The 15,646-nt window shown below is 41.3% G+C and overlaps 1 protein-coding gene across 1 annotated transcript in view; it reads right to left on the minus strand.

The window, feature by feature from the left end:
* The window catches only part of LOC26525984 (sex determination protein fruitless), a 29,825-nt gene extending 19,758 nt beyond the window's left edge, over positions 1 to 10,067 (minus strand). The window contains exon 1 of the mRNA XM_015154944.2: positions 9,592 to 10,067. The gene's annotated coding sequence lies outside the window, so the exon portion shown is untranslated. The remainder of the gene's footprint in view (positions 1 to 9,591) is intronic.
* Positions 10,068 to 15,646: the final 5,579 nt, after the last annotated feature.

Raw genomic sequence — 15,646 nt, forward strand, 5'->3', positions numbered from 1 at the left:
ATATTTATTTGTAAGAGAGCAAGCGCTTTTAGTGCAAACAAATTTATTTTATAAAAATCTTATTTTTAAGGCCTACAGGATCAATATTCATCGCTTGCCCGACAACCACAAATATCCTGCAATATTAAATCTGCCTTCTGCCACTGGTCATAAATCGGACAATTTGGCAATGTATATAATCGATGATGACGATGCGAATCGATGCGAATGCCAAATGAATTGAAAGTTATTTTGATTGCCAACCGATTGGATTGGCCGTGCATGAATAAATTTGGCATCGCCCTCTCCCAGCATAATTGTATGCATGTGATGTAAGATTTTAGCATTTTAATGAGATGTTTACGCCACAGCCAATCAATTGGCCAATCTATCGTGTTCCCGTCTAATTTTCATGTAAATAAGCCACGCCCGCGATCTCCGCCTCAGTGCAAAGTGCAATTGCAGGTGGCCAGTTAAAAGGGCGGCCAACGACAGGTGGAAAGATCCTGGCCAGCAAGGACACTTGGAAAAATCATGCACAGGTCTTAGAAATCGCCTCTAATATTAAGGTAAAGTAATAATATATTAGAAGTATTCCTTTTAGCTTGAAATTGCATACGAATGTCCTGTTTTGAAAGTATCTCTGCGTAGTTTCCATATAAAATTAAAGTATCTCTGCCTATTTTCAGTATTGAACACATATTTGACCGCACACAACTCCAAGTGCACCTACTTTGCCTATCAAAACTGACAACAATCCGTTGTTAGACGGATACCCAGTAAACACAGAGTTGGTGGGCAGGAGGGGCTCAAACTTGCATTCCTGATCCACAGGGGCTGCACAAAGGCAGACGCACCGTTCAGCCATGGCCCGTCCCTCCGAGAAAGACGAAAAATGAGTCAAAATCCAACGTAACATGGCTAAAAGGCATACCAGGCAGTAGCCAGAGCCCCGCCCCCCCGCCGCCCGCGCTGCTCTCCTCATTTTGCAGTACTTCGCAAACCGTTTCACAAAACGTTATATGCAAATCGCATTTGGCATACATATTTAGCAGTTGTTGCCAAACGGCCAAAGGAGCCGACACTGGGCCGAATAACGAGTGGGTTTCGCTTACAGCCACTCAGTAATATGCAAATCTGTAAGCTGCTCAAGTGAAGTGTCAATCAAGTGTAAAATATCAATCAAATGTAAGCCCAAGTCTGAACAATCCATAAATGGAAGTAGTAAAGGAATCGGGTCTGCTGTTATTAAATTGGAATGTAAGCGCGGATATAAAAATAATTTATTTCAAAGCTATAACGATAAATAACCATAGCTTCACATTGTAGCACTCTTAGCTAATTTTATTTTCTCAAAGTACAATTCCTAACTGGTAGGGCAGTATTTCTCCCAGTGCACGGAGATGCCGGAGTACGTCCTCCCGGCATTAGCATATGCCAGCGACAGTTGGCTCCTGGCAAGGTTACACAAGCAAACGCACAGGATAAATAGGATATTAAAGTGGCAGTGGGGGGAGCCCCCTTTTTCAGCCCCCCGCCCATGTAAGAAGTTCGGGGATAGCGCTTCCCCTCCTGTTTGGTGACATTAAAAGTAAAAGGAAACATTTTTGAGTCGCTTGCTATTTATAAATGTGCCGGACATCGATGTGCCCATGGGGATATGGATGAGCTGGGATTCTCTGGCCGGGATAATTCGTTTAAATTGGCCTGATAAAAAATGCAGTTGGCTTTTAGGCGCAGCAAAATTCTACGATGAGGGGGATTTTTGGGGAATCAGAGCCAGGAAATTATTGGCATCGCTTTGCCTTGAGTCTGAGCCGGGAAAACTTTGAGTTTTGCTAATTGAAAAGCACAAAACGGGCGGCGGAAGATGCCGTTTGGTCAAAAGGAAATTAATTGCAAATGACAAACACTTGACCGTAGGATATCCTTTCAATTTTAAGTTTTTTTCCTCGTTCTCATCGGATATATCCTTGTGCCATTTACCAGGCCATCGATGGCATTTAATTTCCGTGCTGGCGCCCAAACTTTAAACCGGCCCAGGGCATTTGCTCAAAGTTCGCGGGAAAACTTGCTAAAATCCGGGCTAGGTGAGCCCAGCCGAATTTTCCGCCATCCCCCATCCCCCATCCCCCGTCGCGTTGCCAAAGTTTTACAACTAACGGAATGGCTAACACCAACAAATCATCGGGATACCCACTATATAAATAATCCAAGCAAACAAAGCTGGCCGGCGATACATGAAAGGCGAACGAGAGAGATGGCATTAAAGCGGGAAAGAGACCGCCCTGAGTGCGCGGAAAATGAGGCAAAGGTTTGCAAGACTGGAAAAGTCCAGGCCATAAAAATGGGAACGGCCAATTGTCTCCACTAAGCATTACTATTGAATCAGGTCCTAGAATATGTATGCTTTTCCATGCCTATTATGTTTATCCTTACTCCAAATCTCCGCCGTTTGGCCGTTTTCCCTGCGATATCAGCCATCATTATCTGCCACAAATGTTCTATGCAGTCACCACTGTATCGATGTGGCATTTCGCTGGCAATCAAGCAGCCACCTAGTCGCAGTGGTTGTAGTACTGTCGCGACAGCTGGCTGCCCTACCTTTCTCCCAACCAGGATGTGCGGCCCACTCAGCACAGAGCCCCCCCCCCCCCCCCCCCCCTTTCTTTTAGCCCCCCCCCCCCTGTCGCCGTCGTCTGGCATTGCGGTTAATGAAAGCTGCGATTTTACTTGGCGAAATTGGGTCGCTGCTCTTGTTTCTGTTTCCAGCACCCCGCCCTTTCACCGCCTCTGTCTGCTGTCTCTGTCTCCGCGGCTATCCCCGTCCCTTTCACTGTCTGCTGCCGTCGCTGTTTTCCTGATGCGGGAAAACTGCTCGTTTTGCATTTACTTACTGGCTGCTGCTGCCATTTACTGGAGCCCTTTTTTTGCCCCTATTTTCCCAGCTTGTTTTCTTTCTTCTCGGCTGTCGCTCCACTTTTTTTTTGGCTGGCAGCCGACACCAAAAGCGTTTGTGGGGGAAAAGTCGCGGAGAAAGAGGGAAATTCTGTCTGCGGAGAATATCCACACAATTTACTCTATACCAGTGAGCTATTCGGTCGTTGAATAAATATGCGAACAGATCATAAAGCGATACGAAGTGCTAAACAGTTAAATAAATGGCTCAGTTTTTGCCGGAAAAACTTGGAACCTCTATGTCGTAGTTGCAGCAATAATGGGATGTCAAAACAATTTGGTAGTAAGAGAGATGGGCTGCTCGATAAAAAATTGCTGAACCAATATAAAAACAGCAAGAAATAGCTTACTTAAAATGTGCGTTACTCATTAGATTCAGCTCTACATTAAAATTATCATTCGTTATGATAGGAACAACATTTTTAATAATAGGTTTTAATAATGTAATCTATAATGTAATATAATCTATAATTCCAGTTTAATTTAACCATTTGATAAATAAAATAGAACCCCAATTTAAAAATAGGTTCCAATTGTAGACCCGTTGCGGGTATTTTCCAAGCATATCATATAAAAATAATAACCCTATGACAAACGTATCATAAAAAGGCAATTTGGGACTCGTTGAGATCGCATTTGGTGTACCATAGCACAGATAATCTTTCAATTGCGGAAACACCAAGTAGGCAGCACTGCAGGCCGGCAAAGGACAATTCGTAGGCAGAAGAAACAGTGTCCTTTTTTCTGACACATTCAAGTTCGCTGGCTAAGGACAGAGGAATATTTATTCTTTTGCGGCGCCGCTGCGTCTCCGCTTTACAATGTCTCGAGGGAGTTTTTCGTCCTTTTTGGTCCTTTTGGCTCTCAATGTTTCTACGACTCTGAAGTCGCTGCTGGTGGTAAATCCATAATCAGTGTCGACTTAGCGTCCAGTTTAGCGGTTGCCTTTAGCCATTTCCATAGATAATTTAAGAAGTCGCCGGGCAAGGCCATAAATAAACAGCAAGCCACCCACATTTTTACACGGCAAATTACACACGTCGAAAGGAAAAACACGGGGATGTGGAGAGGGTTTTCGCATCTCATATGTGTATGCATACTTGTGGTCAAAAAAATAGCACTGTCTTTAATTGATTTTACTTATAAAAAGCTGATCAATTATTCCTTCAAACATTGCAAATAAGATGGGTTTTAAATGGGGAAAATCACATATTTCAAATCTCTGCCAGGGCCAGCAGATTTTGCCACTTTCTACTGAAGGCAGTAGAACTTCGAGCTTGGCCGCTGCTGTATTGTGTGTTTATAGTGGAATATTTTCACGCCTCAATAGCGCACATTTGTCTTGTGTAGACGGGCCAGCGTTTCAACGTTATCATTTTAAGCAGGCGCACAGGGTGCTCATGTCCTGTGTCCCAGAACAAGGACGAGAACAGAACGGGCCAAGAGCAGTGGGCCAAAAGGGGCTGCCGTGCCCCTTGCCGTAAAAAGCGGCAGGAATGGAGGGCAGTCTGCTGGCTGAACATAAAATGCACTTGGCCGTGTCTCTGGCGTCTGCTTGGATTCGATTGGAGTGGACTGGACTCCACTGGACTGCAGTTTAAAGCCGGACCAGCTCGTGGCCAAGTGCTTAAAATTGTGTAAAATTGGATGAGGCCGGGCCAATGCTTTTACACCCCAAAAACCCCAAGGTGTAAATGGAGCAGCAGCGCAGACAGAGTGGATTGCAAGGAAGGACACTTACAGTCGAAATAGCTGCTGAAGGTATCTAAAAACTTACAGCCCTAAAGCCCTAAACAAAGGGCATTTCAATATGTTATTGCTAAGCTGGTTATTTTTGAAGAGTTTCTTTTGTTAATGCTGTAAGTTTCGCAACGCAGCCTAGCGAAGCTCTACTGTAGCTGAACGGTATTTACAGGCACTCAATGTGTCCAACTAATCGAGCCGACAGAGATACAACGCATCTAATAGTCTTTGACCAGGAGCAAAGGATGCGGATGCGGATGCGTTTCACCCAAGTGCTGGATGTGGATATTTTAAATAATTTATCAAATGCCATGTCGTGCTGTGGCATTGTTGATGCTCTTTCGGCTTCTTTGGCTTGTAATGAAATTAAATATTGATGCAGGCGCTTGCTGGCCAAGAAAAATACTAAATATCGGAGGAGCAAAACCACAGGCCTAATAAAACTGCTCATGGGCATTAGGTAATCAAAATGTTAGCCAAGTCGAGCCATTTTACGCAATTTTACAAATTCAACTCTCCGTCCTTCTATATGTGCATAGAACCCCGCTTCAGCCCCCCCTTGACCCGCACTGTCTTGAGTTCTGTCCGAGTCATTTTATTACTTTGAGCATTTTTGAGCATTTGGGCAAATACTTTTCATGCATTTTTAAATTGAAGCAATTATGAAGCAACTGGCTTAGTAAAGACATTTTTGTCTCCTTTAATTGGCAGCCGAGCTGCAGTATTGAGCTGCATTTTGGCAGTCTTATGTAAGAGCCGACTGGATTGTAAAATCTTCATCTTCATCTGGCCGAAAAGTTGTGCACAGAAATTCATTTAACAATTTGTGGTTTCGCACACTAATTGTTTGTCGAAAAAACGGCACAGAGCAGGAATGCAAGAAAGAAATATAACTTGAAAAGTGTATACAGTTGAGGTGTCCAAGCAAACCGATAAATTGGTTGGCAATTATAAGCCAAATATTTGCATATCTCCAATGGTCCTATTCCCAATTCAAATGGAATTAGAGAGGCTTCTGGTATCATTATTGCCATAGGGTTAAATGTGCGCTTCGAGTTAAAGTGTCTGCTTTTTTATGGCAAGCAAGAACAGACATTTGCTCGATAAGAATCACAAATAATATTTTCAGGTGCAGCCACAGCCCATATATAATAATCCTAATCAACTTTGGCAGTGTTTGAACATCATTTGATGCGAAATTATTTCAATGCAATATTTCACTGTTCGCTTGACTCTCCCTGCAAAATTGAGACCGGCTTACAAGGTCAAAGGGCGTGCAGACAATCGCTTTGTGCATTCATCTCACTGAACTTTTTCTTGTAAGTGCTACGCACTGACTTACTGGCACAAAGGCATTAGAAACCTGCCGGAGTTACTGAAAAACTCAAACAAAACGGCGTTGAGCGCCCCAAAAAGTGTGCTTTAAGTTTTGCATTACTTGTGGCACTAGCGTTTAACTAGCCGTGACTTTTGAGCATTTAACTCCGAGCTCAAGTGCAAAAGTTGGGCTAATCCCAGATTAGCCAATAAACTACGCGATGCTCAAATATTCCGCAATGGATAAGTGGGTAAACTAATTAACAAAGCAACTTGGTCTTATGACCAGTAAATTGCTGAGATTCAATAAAAGTTAGAAGCAAGTTTTTAGCACAAATATTAACTAAAGTGTACCTAATGCGAACATTGATATTTTATTGCATAAGGGTCATTTACAGTTACCACTTTTTACGTTTCGTTAATTTGTAATAAATTGCCGCAGTTGATTTAGATGCTTTCGGCGAAGCTTTTATCTAATGTGCACTCAACAAATGGCCCATAATGCCATATTATGAATATTTCCAATTTAGCCAGGCCACAATTGCGTATGAACACATGTAAGCACAACCAAAAACACACGTAATCGTGCGAATCGCGTGAAAATATCACAGGCCCATAGAATAAAATCTGTTAATGACAATAAAGTGTAAAAACATTAAATGCTGTAATTGTCGAGTGCATGGAAATGAAATTTGTAAAACCCCAACCACAACACACCTTCGCCCATCCCATCTTATGCAATGTTGATATTGTATAATTTGCACAATGTGTCGCCTGTAGACCGACCGAGTTATGTTTGTTAATTTCCATGTTGTAAATAAATAATTAAATTACTTTGCAGTGAAATGCCTCGTAATGGGCTCCACACCGGAAAGAGACCCAATAAAATACACAACACAGATATTAAGTTGTTTTTAATGTGCTCGAAATGCTCTCATCCTGTGCAGCTCTGTGGGTTCTGGTTGGGTTCTGGTTGGGCCATGGTTCTGGGATCTCTGCGAGTCCATCACTGGGCCAGGCCATCATCATTCTGCCAACAAAATCGAATTACTTCCGTATGTTGTGGCATTGTGAGCACTGGCATTCATATATATCCCCAATTCATGCCGCACAACAGCACGGCATCCAGTGCAGCTCCATCTCGACACTTCACTTCACTTGTCCTTGTCATCCGTTACAGGCCGCCCTTTGGCACCCGCACTTGCCTCATATTTTCCCGGCTTTTCCCACCTCCCACCGCCCAACTTGTTGGACTTTTGTAACGGTTCTGGCTCTGGCTGTTCATCAGGCTGCAGTCGCAGCAGTTCGGCTTACACACAATTTACAAAATAACCTCAATCCCCACCCAATCCCCCGCTGGAAAACTGCCTCCCTGCCCGCAATGGCCCTCCAGTCAGTCACTCAGTCAGTCGACTGGGAGAGTGTGTAAATTGTCTTGTGTAAATATGCAAATTTTTCTTATTTTCATACCCTGAAAGGGGGTCTGCCCACTGCAACAAGAACTTTACAAGCCACTCGGCGAAATGCAGCTGAACTACTGCTGTTTTATGAAGTCTCCTGAAAGCTGCGCTTTGGTAAGGACTTTTTTGGAAGTGTTGTAAGACTAAGCTAACTGTGCGACATAAAATATATTTAAACCATTTCTGCAGCATCAATTGGGGTATTTTCAAATGTGGTTTTTCCCTGCTAATCCAAAGCTATATAACATTTTCAAGTCATCACTCATTCTTATCCAACCAATATAAAATAAATCGAGTTTCTAATCTTAAATGAATATTCTTGCATTGTTATCAATGGCTGTTACATTTTAAACCTTTAAAATAAAAAGTGTTAAATGATTTTCCTCCAATGTCTTAAATATTTAGCTTTCTAGCTCCTAAAAAATAGCTCCTTGTGGGCATTTTTCGAGCAAGGGTATCAGCACATCGACTTCCTGTGGCGTATCCTGTCAATCCTGTTTTTATTGTCAACGTTGTTGTTATTGTCTGAGCGAGGCTAGGGATCGGGGCGCGGTGGGCGGTGGGCGGGGCGCTGGCAGTTCGTGTAAACAAACCAAGGCGTCGGATTAAAAAGTTTTGCATTACAAAGAGTTTTCGGTGGACGGGTGAGGGGACGAGGCGGGGGGACGGAAGCTTGGAAAAATGTTTTGATTATTTAACTGCAAGTTACGATAAAACTAATTGCAATTACAAGCGGACGCTTTCCCTTTATGGCCCCTAATGAAATTGGCAATGCCAAGGCTGACGATTCAGCACAACTCAAATCAAACTCGGACGCAAACTTCGCACTGCAATTTTATTGGCTCGGTTCAATTTGAATGCTTTGCTTTCTTTGTTGGCCTCTGCATAAATTTTCCTCGGGCAATATTGATTTCCATTACAAATCCAATATTAAACTATGCCCCTGAGAGCGATTACTCGATTTCTACCGTTTTGCTTACTTACTTAAACCTTTTGTAACTCACCGAAATTGAGGACATGGCCAGGACATGGCCAGGATGCACCCGGCCCACAGATTTGGAGTTATTACAAAGGATCATTAGGAGAGTAGATATATTCTCCCTGCGGTCTTGTCGTTTAATCTCTGGAAATATTTACTACACCTAGCTCATATTTTTGGGGCTTTTAAAAACGAATCTTCTAAATTTATGTTGGCCGGGGGAGATGGAAGAATATTCAAATATATTATTGAATATAAATTGGTAACACGGATTAGCCAGGCTGCAATTGAGTTTGGACTAGTGAACTCTTCAATAAACTGAATCAAATAAAGATGAAGGCATCTGATATTTCCTAATAAATATAAGAAACTAAAACTTGAATTGTTTTAAGCCACCTTTAATTGTGTTGTAATTTAATCCCAAGACTTTTTGGGTTATGAGTAAGCTTTTTCACTTCACACGTCAATTACACTGGTTAATTAAAAAATGATTGACTATCAGGACTTTGATTTTATGTTTAGACTTTCTAGAAGACATTTTAGACTTCTATTGTGATTATTTTAAGTATTAAAGGTACCAAAATGAATTATTCAATTATTGGTTTGAACCTAATTTTATCAAACAAAATTTAGATCGTATATTTGCTGTAATTTATATAATGTATTTTATACATCTGTACCTTTTTGAATGGCTGAATAATTTATAAATATTTTAGCAGATTAAAACTAATTTAGCAAAATTTATAACGTATTGGCCAATTACTGAAATCTTTAAGTGAATGAATAATTTTAAAATATTTAAACAGATTAAAACTAATTTAGCAAAATTTATAACGTCATTAAGAATAATTTAAATCTTAATAATTTAAATTTAAACCTACTTGATAAACACATACTAATGAGCACTGAACACATTTTTTAGAACCACTTTATACAATTTCTAGCGACTTTCTTTAAATAAATATTTCTGCTGAGAAAAAGAGCATTAAAAATGTTTTTTAATGCGGGTTTCGTACCTATGCCCTTAACGTACTCCACAAACCACTTAATACAATTTAACCAACACAAAATCTGTTCTCAGCAGTGCATATTACCTGCACTTTAGGTAACTATACACCGAAACCTGGCTCTTGGTGGCCGGGAACACAGACTCACCTGCTTTTATTTGACCTTATGCGGCTGCAACTTGTTGACTTTAATGAAAATGCACTCAGAGGCTGACTGGCACACACAAAACGATGGCACAACAAGTTAATATGTATTAGCTGGTCGCTAGTATGTCTCTAGTAGCTTGGCTTAAAACGGCACTCCAACAGAAAAAAAAGGACAAACAAAATCGGGCGGCACTCGCACACAAACGTACGCACACAGTTGCAAAACAAGTCAAGCGCGAAAGTACCGACTAAAACATGGCTAACATGTCTGGCTAATTGGCGTTTCTAGCGCCGATTTTTACAGCGTTCTAGCATTTATGTAAGCTGAATGTAAAACGCTTTACAGGACCTCAAAGTCTGGATTGGATTGGATTGTTGTGGAATGTTGTGGCAGGTCGTTCGGTATGTCGGCTGCTGATGTCCTTCGAAGGGATTGTGTGAGCTGTGCGTCCTTGCTGAAGGAGCCGCCGCGTCCAACTGACTGCTGCTGGATGTGCAAGCTGCGATTGTTGCAACCACTCTGCTGTCGTCGCAGCACCAGCGAGGCGCAGCAGCAGCCGCAGCACGGCGGCAGCAGCAGCGGCAAACGCAAAGGCAAAAGCAGCAGCAACACATAAACGCAGTACATGGTGGGTTCGGTGGAATACATATACATGCTCGTTGCTGCCGAAGTTCCTTGCCGTCGAAGGGTTGTGTAGTTGCACTTGTAGTTGCTCGTGTTGCAACACACACGGAGCAGCAGCAGCAGCAGCGGCAGCAGCACCACCACCACAGCAGCAACACGACATCAACTTCGGCCCACATTGTGCAATTGGCTTAGTTCCCAGTCAACAACTGGCCGCCTTTACAGTGCCCGTTTACAGCGGAGAGAAAGGCTCTCTATATCTGTCCCGCTCTCTTTCTCCTGCTTTCTCTCGGAGGCTTTTCCCGAACAGCTGTTCGCGCTTGCCGGCTCTTATCAGTGAAACGCTAACAGCTTCTGTTAGCGTGCAAGTGCACTTTCCTTCCATGGCTTTCCGCAGTGGCTTTTCTTTTCTTTTCCTTCCTCTTCCTGGCCTTACTTTCATTTCCGTTCCTTTCGGTGGGGTTTGATTTATTATGTAAAAGTACAAGGACGCTGCCACATACAGTGGATGGCGCCTATGGAATGCGCTTATCAAATCGAATATTGATTACGGCTAAAATGACTTAAAACAGACTTTAAACTCTACGAAAACAATAATCAAAGTGAGTTCTGGAAAACTATACAGCAATTTAATACAAACCAAACAAAATTGTAAAATCAAAGACTTCGATTAAAATGAAGCAACCATTACCAAGGATTTTGATTACAGGGTGATCACTGTACTTGGGAGCTGCGTGTGCGTGCCAAGTGTTGGACAAACAAGCTGAGCACTAAAGCCGGAATACATTTGAGACACTTGCAATCGACTTAATTCGTGGCGAGGAGCCCCGGGGGAAGGACGAGCAATATGAAAATGGCTTACCGCAAAATGCAGATTGCGAAATGGCCAATTGGCATAAGCAGCTAGCCACCTAATTGCCCGATTAAGCCACCTTAAAATCGCAAAGAGCCAGACATTAATTACACGCAGTAAATACCACGCATCGGTTTACTGGGCGATGATAAAATCTATTATTAGCGAGGACGAGTGGAAAGTTTTGCACCAAGCAACGTTGGCTGTTGCCAACCGGCGCTGTTAGCAGAGCGCTGCTAAAGGACCTCTGTTAAGTGGGCCGCACGTGTTTCTCTCTCGCACGCACACAGCGAAGCGGATTTTTTGATTCTGTTTTGATTAATAGCTTCGTTGCAAGCTTATCAGGCGCCCCCACACACACAGGCGCCCAGCCAGGAAGTGCAACAATGTCACGTGGCCGGCATTTGCCGAAGTCTCTCGCAAGGACCTTCGCTCGCTCTCGTTCCGAGCTGCCCCCGTTTTCTCTCTCTGTAAGGCCTGCGCTGTTTACAGCAGTTAACTTTTTTCCAGCGCCCTGCAATCGAACATGTTGCAACTACCCGTCTCTCTTGCGCATTTCCCCAGCCCCTCGCGAAGCAACAACAAATAAACAAAATAAACAACAACAAATATGGCACGAGCAGCAAAAAATCGAGTATTACATAAGTCGGTGCTCCACCTACGCGAATTGGATATAGTTGGCCCTATGTGAGTGTCCTATATGGAAGATCGGGTATTTTTGTCGGTTCCTCGCTTTTGGCGAATGAAAACTGCGAAATTTCATTGTTCGTTTTAATTGCCAAGGAGCCTGGCTTAACTGCCACCCAATGTGGCATGCATTTGGGGGCATGCGATAGTCGGGGAAATCACCGATTTGAAATTAGCCAGCAATGAAGCGTAATCAAAATATTATTTATTCATTTTTGCTTGCCATTCATTCGGTTGTGACCTCATTTCTTGCATTTTAATTTTTCTTCCTTGAGAATGGGCAATTCGTGTTTCAATCCTAAGCTTGGAACAGTTTGTAGACTGGAATTGAATATATACACAACGTATCAAAATTTCCTAAATTATATGAATATAATATTGATATATAAAAATTAATATAAGAAGTTTTATTTGAGGGGATTAACCTTTTTTTAAATGTGAAAATCGGCTCAGGGTATTATTTTATTGTTCTATGTGGTCTTTTGTCAATTATTTTTTATTGCTAGATTATTGTGCAAAAAAAAAAACACAAAAAATAAATTATTTACTTATTAAAGATGATAGCATAGTTTACAAAACTAAGACTAACATAACGTTAGTAGTACTAACTACGAGGCCGTCGACTACATACATCAAAACATAATATATTTTGTCATTCTGTATTAATCTATTATGTTTTAAATTAAAAAATTGCTAAGCAACCATCCATCAATTTTGCAACCTATTTTAAAAATAAATTGATAAGATGATACAAAGCCATAATTAAAACGAGTATGGTAAATTATTGGTTACGTGGTATTGCAATATTAAGCTGACCACATCCAACAAATGTTACTGATTAAATATTAGAAATATCTCTTAAATATTTATAATATTTTATTAATTCATTAGAAACTACCTTTTTGTATTTAAGTCATATTAAGGCTTCTACATACCAAAGTAACTTTGATATTTAACATATATTATTAACATATATAAAATATGGACTTTGCAACTTCAATAATTTGGCAGTTATTGTGATTTTTTCTGTTACCCTAATGAAATGGCAACTAAAAATCAAAAGATATGGAAAAATGTAATATAGTAGCAATAGTAAATTAGATTTTTAAAGTTTTAGGCTCTTAAAATTATATTCATGAACATATGTGAACATGTACTATATATATGAATCCAAATTGGAGCTAAAAGCCATATTCCTTTTTTGATATTGTTGGTTAATTAAAAAAAAATCAAGCAGCAATTTAATGCCGCTATAGAACTAATAAGAAACTGATACTGAGCATTATGCAATCCAATTAATTAAAATAAAATCTCTTTATAACCAACTTAATGCAAACGTCACACATCTGGTTATAGCACAATTATTTCGTTTGGAGTAAGTATTTGAGTTAATTAGATTATGGGCATTTTTCAAACCTATTTATTCTCAATTTTATTTGCCACAAAATAAAGATAAAATGCGAAACATTCAACCAGAAATTAAAGCCTTGGAACGGCGAGCTGAACTGGGTTGCAGCCGTGCGCAAACTCCTCCCCTTGCAACATGTTGCAGCGTAATCGCTTCCCCTGCCGAATGCTCGATGATGTTTGCTGTGTTGCACTGGTGGCTTTTTCGGGGGCTTCGCAGTGGTTTCGGTCGGATCCGGGCTGGTGGTGTGGGCTCCCTACAGATTTTGCATTTACTCCGCTGCCTTTTTGGCCATTGCCAGGACTCTTGTTGCAGTACGCAGTACATGTCACCTACATACACGCACACACGCACACACACACACGGCGCAGGCACACACAGACGGCACACATGCGTGGCTCGTTTACATAGGAGCCGGCCAACCAACGGCGTTCGTCCATGTCGCCTACACAGTGGCGGGTGGCCTTGAGGGGGCGCCACCAGTGGGCGGTGGGCGGCGGAGGGTTCGACACTCTCATTCGTCGGCGGAGCTCAAGGACCCCCATTCCGCCCACCGCTCTTTCGGGCCATACAATGTTGCTCGTTTGGGTCTCGTGATCTCGGGCTTTCGTAACCGAAATGCCAAACATACAGCGGGGGCGGGCGCAGGGGCGCAGGGGCGCAGGGGCGCAGGGGCGTGGCATGCAGCATTCGAGTCTTCGCGACGAATGCGTAAAGTTTACAAAAAATATCCTTGCAACAAACTGCATTTAAATCTCCTGCTCTTTGGCTTCATCTGCGTTTTTTATCCTTATTTCATGTATTTATTTGCCTCTGCTGTTTGCTCTTGTTGCCTCTTGTCATGTTTTTATTTGATAGCTCCAAGCCATTTAGCGCTCTGTTTGCGTGGCATAAATTTTAACCCTAATTAAATGCAATTTATATTTAAATGGCAGCGAAGTTAATCAAAATGCCTTACTCTGCTAAATTCGAATGAATTTTTTACGTTTTTTAACTTTCATTCAGTGCTGTTTTGTTTGGCTTTACAGTTTTCTTTCCTTTTAGTTCTTTTTTAGTTTAGTGTAGTTCAATTACACAGCATAAATAAATATAAAATTAAACAATATAAAATAATTGTCCAAAAAATAAAGCACTCACTGTCAACTTGTATAAATTCTATCAGTACTAATATTTGAAAGTCTTTCATTTTGAAATTGTAAGTACTTGTTTCGAGCGAAATACCAATCAAATTCTTCGAGGACTCACAATTTGGCTAAAATGAATGGATCTCCGAGAATGACATGGTCAAATGCTAATGAGTTATGATATGATGGAATTGAATATCCTTTTATGGGAAATATTGAATGTTTTTAGTCTTAAAAGCAGCCAATTCTGTGGATACCAAAATTATATGGATTGCTGCTCCGTTTAGCAATTCAGCCTTGCTCGTAAAAAAAGCTTTTTACAATTTTTCAGTGAATTTGTAGTTTAATAAACTTTAGGGAAAGGTCCCTGGCCAAATGTGGCTGAATAATATTTTTATATTAATATTTGCTAATTTTAATCTACTTTCAATCGCTACAATTAAATATATAGACCTTTCACAAATAGAATGATCTCAGTTAGCTTCAGTTTAACCCATTTAGTAACTTCTAAATAATTGTGAAGTAACTTCACATATTTGTGGTTAAAAAGATTTCATAACTGTTTGATTAAGTGTTCACTGAACTGGCAGTCTTCTGGTAAATGATTGGGAATAATTGAAAATAAAATTTGTAAATATTCAATCTTTGGAAAGCGAAAGAGATCTGCGGATAAAAATCCCTCTCCAAGAAATCCGCAATCTAAGTAGAGCTGCTTATCTGCTGAGCTAAACAGGCAGCAGCCAAAAACAAAACCCAAACTAAGACTAAGCTCGAGGAGAACAACAAACAACAATTCCCATAAAGAGACACAAACCATTTGGCATTTCCATCATGAAGCAACTCACTCACAGCACCATGGGGCAGCCACATGCGGCATCCACATCCCCGCCAGCCTCGACATCTTCAGCCAGGGACGACGACTCATTTGGCTGTCGTCGCCTGTAATGCGAGTGCAAGGAATTTCAGTTTCAGGATCCCGTCGCCGAGTTCCTCACTCGATGATTTCTGGAAATTCGTTTGTTTTCCATGCCAAGTTCGAGCAGCTTCCTCTGACGGAGTGATGAAATCCTCTGGCGGGATGTGCAGCCCATTTGTAAGCAAAAACATTTCAGCTAAATTAGTTTATGCATTCTGGGAATTGGAAAATTTCCTAATGAGAACGTGGCTACACATAATGGAAAGTTTCCTTAAAGAGCGCCAGGCAGGACCAAAATGCTTCTAAGTTCCATTTGATTAAGACGGCATTTTTCTCTAATTGAGATGAGTTTGCGCGCAGACTTCACTTTGTTTACACTTTTAAATTCATCAACTGAAAAATGTAGAAATTTACATATGATTGTAAGCAAGCGTAATCAGATA

This window comes from Drosophila erecta, unplaced genomic scaffold (genome assembly GCF_003286155.1).
Source record: "Drosophila erecta strain 14021-0224.00,06,07 unplaced genomic scaffold, DereRS2 tig00000000-arrow-pilon, whole genome shotgun sequence".
Taxonomy (NCBI): Eukaryota; Metazoa; Arthropoda; class Insecta; order Diptera; family Drosophilidae; genus Drosophila; species Drosophila erecta.